At 41.1% G+C, this 14,692-nt stretch overlaps 1 protein-coding gene across 6 annotated transcripts in view; it reads right to left on the bottom strand.

Moving 5' to 3' along the window:
• Window positions 1-14,692, bottom strand: part of LOC111871160 (putative tyramine receptor 2) — a 248,106-nt gene that overhangs the window by 130,990 nt on the left and 102,424 nt on the right. For 2 of the 6 annotated variants that reach the window (XM_023864044.2, XM_023864046.2), the window contains exon 1: window positions 6,601-7,083. The exons of 3 other annotated variants lie outside the window; for them this stretch is intronic. The gene's annotated coding sequence lies outside the window, so the exon portion shown is untranslated. Of the gene's footprint in view, window positions 1-6,600; window positions 7,084-13,658; window positions 13,764-14,692 lie in introns of those variants that run through there. One more of the 6 variants, XM_033754125.1, reaches the window with a different exon arrangement.

The raw sequence follows: 14,692 nt of genomic DNA, 5'->3' as shown, positions 1-14,692 counted from the left end.
GGTCCCTATTCTGAACCAGAACAATCCCAACAATCCCATCCATATTATCCCATTCTATCTCTCTACGATCCATTTTAATATTGTCCTCCCGCCTACGTCTTGTACTTTCCAGTGGTCTCCTTCCTTACGGCTTACCCACCAATATCTTATATGCAATAATTTCACAGTGTTGTCAATATCTATACCACATTCATCAAATGGTAACATGAATGATGAATGATGAATTGTAAAAAAAAGGAAGGAAGCGATCGTAGAGTAACCAAGACGCTATCAATTTTCTTGGAGGGGCTGAGGAAAACTACAGTAATCTAAGTGAGTACATCTAGTATCCAGGTCGAGGTTCGAACCGTTTCACTACAGCGATCTGTTACGTGCCTGACAAGTTGTCCTAGTGTTTGCTGAAGCACTACGTCATGAAGACTAATGGAGGTGCTGAGGCATGCCTTCACGCATTCCTAACCTCGACACCACATGAAGGCGAGCAGTTAATGCGCCCCCTAGCCCGCACAGAAATATCTACATGTACCCACTACTTGAGGGCAGAGCTGGTCTGAAGAGGGTGAGGAACAGAAAATTCTCTTGCCCCTGCCAGGAATAGAAACTTGATCCCTCGGTCATTCAGCTCGTAGTCCAGTCCCTCTACTGACTAAGCTAGCTGGGGGCAATTTCTTTCGAATATTTATGTAAAACGGCAACCATTATCCTAGAATTAATGCTTTTTCGAACTTTGTCCATCGTCCAGTATTCTAAAAACTAGAGAAAACAACGTTTCCGAAACTGGACGTTTCCGTACTCATGTAAGGGGGGAGATACCTCCTCTGTTGGGTTCCTTACAATCAACTTACCTCAATCAGTGACTGAACCCTTTACAATCGAAAACCGTTATGCACACAAACCGGAATGCTCGTGGAAGTGTTTTCGAAGATAAAGTGTATGAAATGGGGAGAAGTCGATTGATGGGGCCGAAAGATGTTGCTAGTAATTCATAATTAAACATTTAAATGCCACATCATAAAACTACTTCCTAGAAATGCCCAGGATAATTGGAAATAAATGCGATTGCACAGTAAACCCTACACTGTTACGTCTAATGGCCGTAAAATAATAATTTGCGTAAGCAAATGCTTTCCTGTAAGTATAGCTGTGTCACATTTGATGCCATCTATTGACAGAAATACTATACTAATTGAGTAACGACTTACATATCTCTTCAACTGAGGCAGTTACAATATAAATATAGTGGAACCTCAAACTTGGACGGTTCGACCTTCGAGTTGATCGAATTCCGAGTTAAATTTCCCCATTTGGAATAATGTAAATTCAATTAATCCGTTACAGACCCTCAAAATTTACCCAATATAAAATATTTTAATTGCCTATTTCATAAGATGATGTTGGTACATAATAATAAAACAAGTATATTTAATTTCAGTAATTGAAGGTTTATATTTATAATAGTAAATACATAAAAATATTGTATAATAGTCAATCCATAATAATAGTAGGAGGGATATTACTGTTCACTGGAGGGTGAATTAGTTTTCTTCCATCTGGAATCCACTAGTTGAAAGCTGTGGTTCATGAACTTTACCACCACTTGATTTTTTTTTTGGGGGGGGGGGAGAAACCTGTCTATTATTTTTGTCTATTTTTAAAAAATGAAACTTTGCATCACATTGTCATTAAACATATTGTGGCGCCACTTCTCTACAAGGCGTGAAGACCACGTGACGACCACGTGATACGAGTACTTTGTTCGACTTCCGAGTTTTTGTTCCAGTTTCAAAACCGTACTTTCCTTGAATTTTTTGTTCGAGTTTCAAGTTGTTCAAACATCAAACCTTTCGAAGTTCGTGGCCTCCCTGTACTCCTGACAGATCTAATCAGCATGTGACATGTAAGGATTAATACAATTTGATCAGTACAATCTTCGCAGATGATGCCGTTCCTCGCACTGAGCATTTCAAACAACGATATATCCTGTCTTCTTTTCTTGGAAATGGAATCCGGTCTCCAGAGATTGTAGACATTGAATTGACTTCCAGTGCAATATGGTAGCGATAGGAACACGGATAACAACACAATGTCCAACCCCCCGTTCTGAGAGACAGTTGTTATATTTGCTGTAGCCTATAAGCTAGAACTGTGTTTATATTACAAAAACTCTTTTCTATATTGTAGCTTACAACAGATGAAGCAAGGTGTCAAGTACGGACATGTTTTCCTTGGCTTATTCCTGAACACTGAAGATGGAAGCTGTATATTCCTCCGAAACGCCGGTTGACATTCAGCGGACTACAACGCGTTATATTCTAGAAGACATAGCTCTTTATAATTAAATTCTTTCTTCTATTCCACGAAAGAGTGATTGGGGCACAATACACAAGATGGAAGCTGTATATTCCTCCGAAACGTCGGTTGACATTAAGCGGACTACAACGCGTTATATTCTAGAAGACATAGCTCTTTATAATTAAATTCTTTCTTCTGTTCCACGAAAAGAATGATTGGGGCACAACACACAAGGTGGAAGCGGTATATTCTTCCGAAACGTCGGTTGACATCCAACGGACTGCAACGCGTTATATTCTAGAAGACATAACTCTTTATAATTAAATTCTTTCTTCTGTTCCACGAAAAGAGTGATTGGGACACAACACACAAACATTCAAATTCCTTCCATTTTTAAATTTAAGTAAAATGCATCCAATAAGCAGAATTATTTTCTTTCGTCAAGGATTTTATTCCCTCCCTCACTGCTCATATTCAATGGTGCTCTCTCTATGTTGTAAACGAACACAAAGATTTAATACACCTGCTTTAACGGTGTACTTTGTATTCTGAGAGCTTCAGATATTCATGCGGCTTCTCCAGGAGATTCCAGGTCTGACAGATTACTGTCTGTTTCAGCCAGCTCTCAAGCACCTCCCCCCCCGCTGACTTACGTGAATTGTGTTGCGGCTGGCATAACGAGACCCTTAATCACTTGCATTTCAGGCAGACTATATAATTTAACATACTGTGCTCCTCCTTGCTGGTTTTCATTTAACTAACCAGTTAATTAGCCGGTCACGGTAGCCGAGCGGTCTAAGGCATGCACTGTCTTCGCTCGCTCGGAAGCCGGGATCGTGGGTTCGAATCCCACTCAGGACATGGACGTTTGTGTGCGTTTTTCTGTGTTTGTGTACAGGTAGAGGCCTTGCGACGAGCTGATCACCCTCCCAAGGAGTCCTACCGTATGTGTAAGATCTAGAAAAACCGAAGTGAACGGAGTTCATGGAGGTAGGCATAGGCCCACTGGGGCTGTAGTGCCAAGGAAAAAAACAGTTAATTAACTACATAACTAACGAAATGGTTAATAACTTTTATAATCAAGCCAGAAGGCAGGAGAATCAATCATAATGGCCGCGCCGTCTAAGGCATAAACCGTCTTCGATCGAAAACTGGCATCATGCGTTCAAATCCCACTTGAGGCATGGATGTCTATGTGCTTTTATTCTGTGTTTGTGTTCTTCTGTGTGTAGGTAGAGGTCTTGCGACGGGCTGATCACTCGTCAAAGGGGTCATACCGTCCATATAAAATGGTCCAGAGGTCCTGGATTCGATTCCTGGCGCTACCAGATTTTCTGAGAATTATTGGGTCTGGAACATGGTCCACTCAGTCTTGTGAGGATAATTGAGGAGCTATTCCAACGAAATAGCGGCTCCGGTCTAGAAATCAGAGATTAACGGCCGTAGGGATCCGGTGCGCTGACCACGCGACACCCTCTATCCTCTAAACTTAACACTAACTTCGCCGACAAGCGGAGGTCGCTCGGTCGGTATCAGATAACAGATAAAGTCCGAAAAGTCAGTTCTCCCTGTGTGTTTCACATACGCTGCAGTTGCCTTTAAAATGTCGTGGTATTCAACAAGAACAATAAACATAATAAGAGCGACATTAACAATACTAGCGGGTGACTGCATCCATTTGGGCAGAATGAAATATCTGCTGTGTGGTATGTGAAACGCGCTGTAAATGAAGCCGACAACTTTTGGACGGCCTGGCGACAACACGAGCAAGGGGAATGGTTGAGATGTATGAAAATAAAACGTAGGACTCTGATATAAGGCGTGTACTTTATGGATACATGTAAATTTTATTCCGTGCGTATCTTTCTTGTGAGAATGTTTAGGTTGATGAGCGTCACAAAAAAAAACTTGGAGAGACGCGATGTAGTGTCGACACTAATAATGTTGTGAACCCAGTCACACACAAAGGAGCTACACATTTGTAACCTCATTGCTCTTCTGGCGTCATGTACTCGTGTGACGGCTGAAACCGGAATACTGGAACGAATAGATGCTGACATTTCTAGGCAATGGCACAGTAAACACGTGTCCGCAGAAACGAATCAACATGCAACAATAGAAGAACTGTTGGAAGCGGTGTTTTCTATGCGGCTCGCGCCGAAGCGGTTTCGAATACCCCCACCGTAGCCCTGCGAGTCCTAGGAATCTGAGAGAGTAAAATGTGGTCATGAGTTCAGCGGGACTCGGACCTCAGAAAGACTGCGCTGGCGAGGACCAACAACAATTGTAAACGACAGACCTATCCTCTCGTCAGAGAGGATGTTACATAAGGACTGTAGCCGCAAGTGATAATTTGGGAAATAAATTCTGGTCGTGAGTCTCAAGGGACTTCTCTCCAAGACGAACTGATTTTTGGTAAACCGCCAGTCCTAAAGTAACTCTGACTCTGAGTTAGGGAGTCGGAGATGGGAATCGGCAGTAAAGAGTCTTGAGTTAAATTGTTAGTAGCCTCTAACTAGCAACGACTAATGAAAAAACATGAGACTTCGTGTGTGTTGTAGTTATAGAGTATGTAAATCAGTGATATTCTTATATTTATTTGTAGTAATGAGTTAAAAGCATTGAGTAAATCTGTCAATTCAAACTCCGTTTACAGTCAGTAACATGAGACAGTATGTAAGATTTGAGGCTTTCACGGCGGTGACTATGAAGAAAGCAGTTTTTTGGGATTTGGCACCGTGTATATGTGGTGTTAACCGACGTTTCGGAGGAACGTATCGCCTCCATCTTCAGGGTAGAAGAAAAAGTATAAGAAATCTTTAAGCGAAGAGACCGTGTCACAGTCTGCTTTTACCGGTTCTCACGGTCTCTTCGCTTAAAGATTTCTTATATTTTTTCTTCTAACCTGAAGATGGAGGCGATACGTTCCTCCGAAACGTCGGTTAACACCACATATACACGGTGCCAAATCCCAGAAAGCTGCTTTCTTCATGAGACAGTATGTTGGAAACCGGAGTTGTTAGTAATCACGAACAGGAACAGAAGATGCTAAGAAACATGGTAATCTCTGGTATTCTTAAGACGATATTGCAATATTCAACATGGCCATGAAGAGGGCACAGAACAGAAAGAAGTACAGCTCAGTGCATAAGCCGTTTGTTATTATATAGCGAACAGCGTCGTGTATATGTATATATGTAGTTATATGTACAAAATATTTCACGCTACTGATGTTAGATACACTGAACATATACATTTCTTACCGTCAACATAAAAACACTTTATTATTTATTTATTTTATAGCACGCACTACATGTTTCGACCTCAAATGGGTCATCATCAGGTGCTGGAAGTTTATCATATACTATCACCGAAATAAATAAATAAATAATAAGGAAGTGTTGCGTTGACGATAAGAATTTTATATGATAATTGTGTATATGTAACAGGATGCAAACTTTAAAATTAAAAATTAGGTACTTTTAACTGAGAGTGTTTTTATAGACAATGATGTGAAAAGTCAGCAGAAATAGTTTCGTCAATAGATTTTATATTCCAGAATCAATAATTATGTCGAGTGTAACAAATTTACGTTGAAATTTCAATATTTTCTGTGCTTCACTGCAATAAATGAAGTAGTCGACAAGGCATTACACGATAAATAAACATTTGAACATACATGTAGGTACTCTTTTCGACTGTTGTTACTAATTACTGTAATAGGCAGTTAGCGTTAATTTCCTCTACCATGAACAGTTATTGTTGTGGTAAATTCAGACCACAGAACGCACTCAATAATACATCAAAATTCTTCATTTCCAGAACAGATCAGCTCAATGCTATCACCCCGACTTGCATATTGAATGCATAAATTCGGGCATACAAAATTAATTATAAATTGCACCAAATAACTTCCATCTACTTATGGCTCTACAGCCCTTGAGAACTTTGGCAGCTTTTTCAGTTTCTTAAACTATACAAAGTCGGTTGGATTCGTTCGACGGGGGATCAGCCCCTCACAGAATGAACGCACAAAGACATCAATTCCTTGAATGGGATTCGAGCCCACAATCCCAGTGTTCGAGCGGGCAAAAATCTCTCGTCCACTGTCATCGGCAAACCAAACAATTGCTGTTCTGAAATTTCTCAACAAAAAAAAAAGTATTATATCTTAATCGCTTACGTAACTATTTTTAGAATGTTATCTAGGCTCAAAGAGCCATCGCTCCTGGCGCCCATTTCAGTCGAATAATTAAAATTTAAGCACATGCAACGTTTTAAGTAACTTTGGTTTTATATGAAACTCACCTGGGCCAATCTCCTTCATATTCCAAACAATACAGAAGTTCTTCCAATAGACTTGCAATATCACGTAAACTGGATCTTTAAAGTGAATTTGCCATATATATTGGCAACAATACGATAATCACACAGACTTAAAAGTATGATATCCTCCTGTTTGGAATACAAATTAACAGAACGGTGAGTACCCTATGAGTTATCAATATAGTTGTATCACTTATATAGGAATTTCATTGAAATTCTCTTTCAAAAGGGAACTCGTGTAATCAACACTGATAACAATACTTCATCTCAAAGAGAGTTAAGATCATACAATTTCAGTATATAAACACAAGCACTTTGAGAACTCCACTCAAATATGTAGGAACAAATCATTGTAACTGTTACCACACGTCAGACATCACTGTCGTCTTGTTTGCTCTGTGAATAGGAAAACCAAGCGCAAATACATAGGGCTATGTCAGTGGACGAGCGGCATTCACATGCAGGCGTTCCGAACACAAGGGCGGCGATCCTCTACAGAAATCTCGACTTTACTGTGGGTTATTTAACTGGGCATATCCGGAATACGGATCTGGAATATTGCCCCTAGATTTATCTATAGGATGTGACGTAGTTTCCTCGTGTTTTGAAAGATTTTTAAAGCAGTTGTTACCGGAACTTAAATATCGATTAAAAGTTTGTGTCGTTTGTCAAGTGTTGGTTAATGTCTATATAGTTTTACGACGCCACAACAACTGAAGAAGTTATATGATAATTGAGAATTTTGGTGGCATCCACATTCGTTGAAGTCTTGTAGATATTGCACTGTGCGGAAGTAAACAGCATGGAGTCAGTTCTGGAGAAACTTTTTGCCACATTGTCCGCAAGCGAAATAGTGAGGATCCAGAAGGAGGAGGCAGACTTCCTCCGAAACGTCAGCAGTTCATTGTACACCTTTCTGTATCTCGTACCATGGTAAACTGGTAATGTTTGTCTTGAAAATTACGTAATTATAAGGTTCATATTTTGTAACCTTCGTCAGGGTGAACGAACCAAGAAGGACAAGATGAACGGAACTTGTGTAACAAATTCTAACAGGATTTTTATTTTACACCCTCAAAGGAAGACACGTCACAGCAGAACTAAATATAGATGGTAAATTAATATTAATTTTTGTCGGTTTATCGACGCTTTCAGCGCATAGATTATATGACATCGATCACTGATGAATTGGAAAGGATTTAGAAGGGAACGAAAGTAGCCAAACCGAGGTACAATTTCGGAATTTTCCTAGAGGGAATGAGGTAAATCACGTAAAACCTCATTCTGAATAGCCAGTGTCCTGGCTGAGATCAGAACCAAGCACCTCCCCGATACAATCGCGGAGATTTAACGCTACGTCAGATTTATCGGTGTGGGAATAATATTCATATACAGGATGGAAGCAAATGCATTCCATTTATTTCATTCTGGATGAGGTAAAACAGTGGGCTCTCAGAATCAGGGTAAAGAAATTCCGACTTCCACACACGCAGGAAACCTGATGATGAGTAGAAAAACTTTCAGTACTGCAAGAAATCACTGGGTTAGCAATGTACATTCTCAGTGTAACTGGGCTTGAAATGAAACTGCTCGTCCGTATGTGTACTGAGCTGAGTACGGTCTCTTTCTAGCTCTGAACGGACTTCCGCTGTGGTCTTGCGTCAACGGAAGCGGGGAAAAAACCCACCAAGAAATCATATTCCTTCCCTAGCTCAAAATTTACGAGGTCGTAACGGTTCATCGCGGTCAAGAACTTCGTATTCTGGAGATCCTGAGTTCATATCTTGTTCCACGAACCGTCTTCTTTATTCATAATCTTGTTCATAAGTGGAATCGAAATCATGTGCTCATATATTAATTTCAAATATATTTTATCATCGCTCTCTATCTATGGATGAAATGGACAGGGCATGTAGTATGAATAATGGAGAAGAGAAATGGATATAGGGTAATGGTGGGAAAGCCAAATGGAAAGAGGCCACTGGGAAGACCAAGGCGTAGGTGGGTGGACAATATTAAAATTGGATCTTAGAGTGATAGGATCGGATGGTATGGATTGGATTGATATGGCTCAGGATAGGGACCAGTAGAGGGCTCTTATGAAGGTAATGTCCCTTCGCGTTACATAAAACGCTGGGAACTTTTTGAGTAGCTGCACAATTGGTGGCTTAACAAAGGGCTCAGCTCCATGAGTGAGTCTCAATCTATGCCTGAACTCCCCAAAAGTTGACATGTCCCTTCGAAACGTCGGTTGACTTTCAACAGGCTACAAGCTGCTAGATCCCAAAGACGGAATTCTTCACAGTTACTATGGGGGTTTTGGGTGTCGACAGAAGGACATTTATAATCTGATACCTTAGTGATATAAGGCCGCGCCATAGCTCAAGCGGTTAGTCGCTGGCTTCCCACCGCGGCGGCCCTGGTTCAATCCCAGGTCTGATGAAGTGGGATTTGTGGTGGACAAAGTGGCCCTTGGGCGGGTTTTCTCCAAGTACTTCGGTTTCCCCTGCCAATCTTCATTCCACCAAATTCTCCATCATCATAATCACCCGGGGCAAGCTACTATAGGCCAATCAGTGACCGCCGTGCCGAGTGAACCCAGTTGGACTCCAACCCCCCCTAAGCGAATTAAAGAAATTAATTAATAAATTATATAAAGTCAGATTAGTAATGTCCCTTACAGATTAAAGAAATACAGACCTACTACTACAATATGACATGAGGAAAATTTATCTTACTTAATTGGATGTTAAGAGACCGGCTCTGTGGTCTAGTTGTCAGAGTTCCTGGCTGCAGATCAAGAGGTCCCGGGTTCGATTCCCGGCGCTACAAGGTTTTCTGAGAAATAGTGGTTCTGGAACGGGGTCCACTCAGCCTCATGAGGATAATTGAGGGGCTGTTTCAAGGAAATAGCAGCTTCGGTCTAGAAAACCGAGATTAACGGCCGTGGGGATTCGTTGCGCTGACCACGCGACACCCTCTATCCGCTAAAGTTAGCACTAACTTCACCGACAAGCGGCGGTCGCTCGGTCGGTATACTTCGCATGCGGACTACAGGCTACGTAGTTTTAAACTGGACTTTAACTTGCAAATTACTCTGCCATCTGGGTGATGCTCACCCGATTTACAAACCGTTCCATAACATAGACAGCAGACAGTCGCCACGAGTAACGACACGCACCGTTTCGATGTCATGTCTGCCAGTTCTTGACCGCTTTGTGACCGCTTATGTTACGCAGGATCACGTAGAGCATGACACAATTCAGCGTTTGGTTTCGACTCAGGAACGGAAATGTAAGCAACGTAATTGAATAGAAACTAGACTGCACGTTTTAAGGAGAAATTAAAGTAATGAATTTATAGCGTATTTCATTATCTTTGGCTAATGACATTCTGCAATTAAACCGATGGTTCACCTATTAGAATTCTTCACCAACTTGTTAATTACTGCGGTAATTTTATTAGGCGAAAGGAAGAATCTAATAAACTTAAAGTTGTCAGCACTAATTCGATTAACACCTTAAGGCACACGGAGCAAATTCTTAAAAATAAAGGATATGAAAAGAAAGCTGAGGGAAAAAGTAACTTAATTTGAGGGTAATTTAATTCTGATGGAAAGACACATAAAATGGCCCAAAGATGGCGATGCTGGTGTGACTGAAAGCCATTATCCGACTCGTACATCAGCAAGGAGCTGGGTTTACACGAGCACACTGTCCATTCTGTGTTGGCTGACTGCATTCGTGGAGCAGAGCAAGGGCAGTTTCTGTTAAAAGGGATATTGTACTTCACTTGATGAGGTAATTTCCCACTTCATGTCATCAGAACCTCTCCTTTTATCATACAATTTTAAGCAATGTCTGAGGTTCCCACTTCCGTGACTATGTGACATTGTATACACTAGTGGAACATTATCAACTTTATGGCTGAACTCCATATCTCTCCAGTGTTGCAGATTCCTCTATCTCTAATATAATCCTGTCATACACTTCTAGGTCTTGCAAATAGTCTCTTTCCTTCAGGTTCTTCGCAAAATTTCTGTCTCTACCTTCCCAACCACGAAATAATATGTCATGAAATACTGTAAGTCTGCTCCACGTGAAACGCTAACTCCAAGCTCCATTACGTTCTTTTGGATTTGAAATGATTGTGAAGAGGTGTGGCTTCTGGTATATCCGTTATAAGTCAACGGAGGTTTCGGAGGAACATGCCACTGCCTGCTTCATGTTGGTTCCTTACTTCACCTATTCTTCAAACCTGAAGACGGAGGCGACATATTTCTTCGGAACTTCCGTTGATATGGCCTTTTCTGAGAAGCCAAAAGTTGCTTATACGCTCGAGAAATTCCCTGCATTTTATGGACTCCGATGATTCATTACAGTGTTCATTAGCCCAGCACCGATCTCTAGTTGAACAGGAGGGATACCGTTGGTAATTCCATTCCTTTTCTTTAATACCATCTACATCTAGGTCTACATAGTGGTCTCCTTCCTTCAGGTTTTCCTAACAAACCCTACATGCATTCCTCTGCCATGCGTTCTTCTTGAGCAACCCCTCTCATCCTCATTGACTTGATCATTCTACAGGCTGATTCACGAAGTTTTACCCCCACTTAGGGAGGGCATTCCTGAGGTAATTTGGAACAAAAAATTTTAATATACTAATTGTATCCGACTCATAATTAAAGAGATACAGTAATTTGAAAACTGGCGAAAAATCTTTTTTTCTTCGATTTTCAGTCAAAACAAATTAGAAATACAATACAAACACTTTTTAAATCGTTAATGTTTTAGGAAAGAAGCATTCCAAAACCATTTTTTTTTCAATTTCTTAATTTTGCTTTGTGCAACAATTTTCAGCGATTTTATGTTACAAAATTACATTACACAGGCCTACAAAAAAAATATTTTTTTTTGGTGTCTAGGATTTTAGAACTAATTTTAGTTATATTTAAGGCGCTGAATCTAAATATAAAATCAGTTTTTCTCTACCAGCTCTACTTTTTTAGATCAGCGTTTTTGTAACGTGCAGTTCTACACAAAATGTGCAGTTCTAATTGTATTTTGTGCAGTTCTAAATCTCATATGCAAGGATTGGTTCCTGTATATTTGCCCTATTGTCNCGTATGAACCGCTCTGCCTATCTACCTACGCGCAACATTCAAACCGGTCTACCTTATCTGCTGACATAGCTGACTAGAACGTATGGTCGCCCACGCTGAAGCATAGCGTTGCATTCACAATTATGCATTTCGAAAATCTATTGTCACTCAGTAACTATTGAAAATCGACCACAAGTTTATAAGGAAATTTTGCAGGAAATAACCCCATGAATATGTACCATAAGCCGGGGTAAAGCTTCGTGAATCACCCTGTATTTACATCCTAAACGTTCATATTACACAATGATAATTAAACCTTCCACGTGGAATCGTTGTTGGATGTGTGAGGACCCAAACACGCACCACTGTTTCGAGGTACGCGTTAGGCGCATGCCCGAAGGTAAAGACGATGGTTGTGTTCAAAGACGAGGCAGAATTTTCGGCCATCACCATCTATTTAAAACCTGGAAACCTACATAACCAGGTCTTATATAAGACAATAGTGAACAAGACTCTAGAATGACGTAACGGGAGAGTCTCAATTAGCATTGTACCAAAGACAACCAACAAATTAGCAGTGCTGACAAAATTAGACTGTGTACATATACAGGGTGTTCCAGGAGGAAAGACCAATATTGTGGGAGGTCATAGTATCGATCATTCTAAGCAAAAACATATTTATATACGTGTGCCATGATCCGAACGGTTTCCGAGATAGAGCTATTTCACTGTACAGTACACAGTACACTGTACACTGTACAGACGAGCAACACGCTATGTCCTCACACGAGATGCAAAGTGCATTGATGTTGACGGTGGAATTTTCGAAAATGTTCGTATTATACTAGCTAAGCCTTACTAACTTTGTCACTTGAACAATAAATACTGGTATTCGAAACAACACATAATATTTTTTTCTTATCGACAATTTTGGAACTGTACGCTGAAATAGCTGTATTTCAGAAACGGTTCGGAATAGGATACATGTACATATGCAATTTTTTGCTTCGAATGACCGATACTCTGATCTTTCCTCTTCGAACACGCTGTATGTGGATACACGCACATGGTACATAGTACATGTATGTATGTTTTCTCCGAGTTACGATTCATAAATCAAAAACAACTAAAAACAAATTCCGTGTTCAGTAGTCCTCAAGCGAACTATATCGGCCGAGCGACCGCCGCTTGTCGGCGAAGTTAGTGCCAACTTTTGCGGATAGAGGGTGTTGCGAGGTCAGCGCAAGGGATCCCCACGACCGTTAATCTCGGTTTTCTAGACCGGAGCCGCTATTCCCTTGAAATAGCTCCTCAATTATCCTCACGAGGCTGAGTGGACCCCATTCCAGACCCACTACTTCTCAGAAAATCTGGTAGCGCCGGGAATCGAGCCCGGTACCTCTGAATCTGTAGCCAGGAACTCTGCTCATTAGATCACAGAAGTGGTCTGACATACGATCCATATTGTAAAAATATTAATTTCTCAAGACGTAAAGTGTTCAGTCATACCATATTGACTCCGTGGGCCCAATGCTGTTAAGTCGCGCTTAAACTGGACTCGCACTGGAACTATTTCGGAGAATGTGCTGTGGGGGGGTCGTATATTTTGGAAACACGATGGCGATCATCATAAAACGAGCACTCAGTTACCTGCACGAAAATGCTGAAACATATAACAGTTCGTGCACAGGCATAACCGTTCTGGACACTTGAACAGCGTACAACAAAGTGCTATTATACTAGCTGCAAGGCGTCTGAGGGAACCAACACTACATGACCGTGTATGTAAACATAAGACCATATCAACTGAAGACTAGAATTCTACTTCCGCGTTTATGGCCCGTATTCAGCTTCTGTATGAGGGCACTAAAACCCGCCGACTCTTGGACGTGAATATGTGATGCATGATAAATTTGTTTCACAGCGACGGTGTACTTACTGAGTGTAGTCGTTTTGGTTGGGTTTTGTTGAGCGTGTTGATGTGTTGCGTACCGTTCGTCTTCTTCCTTCCCTCTCTCGTCCCTTTCTCTCCCCTCTCTTCTTGTTCTCTTACTCCTTTCCTTCCTCTTCATTTATTCATCCTTTCCGCATTTTCTCTCTCTCTTTCCCAGATATTTAAATTCTTCCTTTTATTTTTAGCCTCATTTGCAACGCTACAGAAAGCGTTGCATTTCCGTCTGTGCACATAAAACAACGCTAAAATCGCCGAAAGCATTTAATGAAATTTAGTACTGAGAAGTTGTCTTAAAATTGTCGGCATGTTCCTATTTTCTTTAAAGCCTGACAAAAATACAGGACGCTTTACGTAAAGAACTCCACGCTAATTTGGGCGCATCTCGAGATTAACTCGCTAAATATTTTTTCTTTCCACCTCTCTCCCACTTTGGAGCATAGGGCTGATTTCTCAGTTACACTGATCATTCTACAGACGGTAGGACTCCTTGGGCGGGTGATCAGCTCGCAGCAAGGCCTCTGCCTAAACACAGGACAACACAAACACAGAATAAACACATACATGCACCAACATCCATGCCTTGTGTGGGATTCTAAACCACGATCCCGGCTTCCGAGCGAGCGAAGACAGTACATGCCTTAGACCGCTCGGCTACTGTGACCGGCAATGTATAAGGATAATATATAAGAATTCTGTTCGTACCTCACAGGAAACAGATCCGAACTCACGATCCCGGCTTCCGAGCGAGTGAAAGCAGTGCATGCCTTATACCGCGCGACTATCGTGACCGGCACTGTGAGAGAGAGCGAAGAAGTGGGGGGTGGTACTACACTACATTGGGGTGCGGGGGGTGGGGGTAAGAAACTGTATCTCCGATTTTGATGGTTCCCAGGCAGTGCCCGCTTGTCCTTCTGGTAAAGATAGAGCATATGATCGGATTTTTTATTTATTTATTTATTTATTTATTTGGCTTTGCTAACGTTGGGAGGGCTATATTAAGGCGAAATTTTGATGTTATG

The sequence above is a fragment of the Cryptotermes secundus genome, unplaced genomic scaffold (genome assembly GCF_002891405.2).
Source record: "Cryptotermes secundus unplaced genomic scaffold, Csec_1.0 scaffold282, whole genome shotgun sequence".
Classification (NCBI taxonomy): Eukaryota; Metazoa; Arthropoda; class Insecta; order Blattodea; family Kalotermitidae; genus Cryptotermes; species Cryptotermes secundus.
Note: the sequence above shows the minus strand (reverse complement) of the source record. Positions and strands in the feature narration are given on the sequence as shown.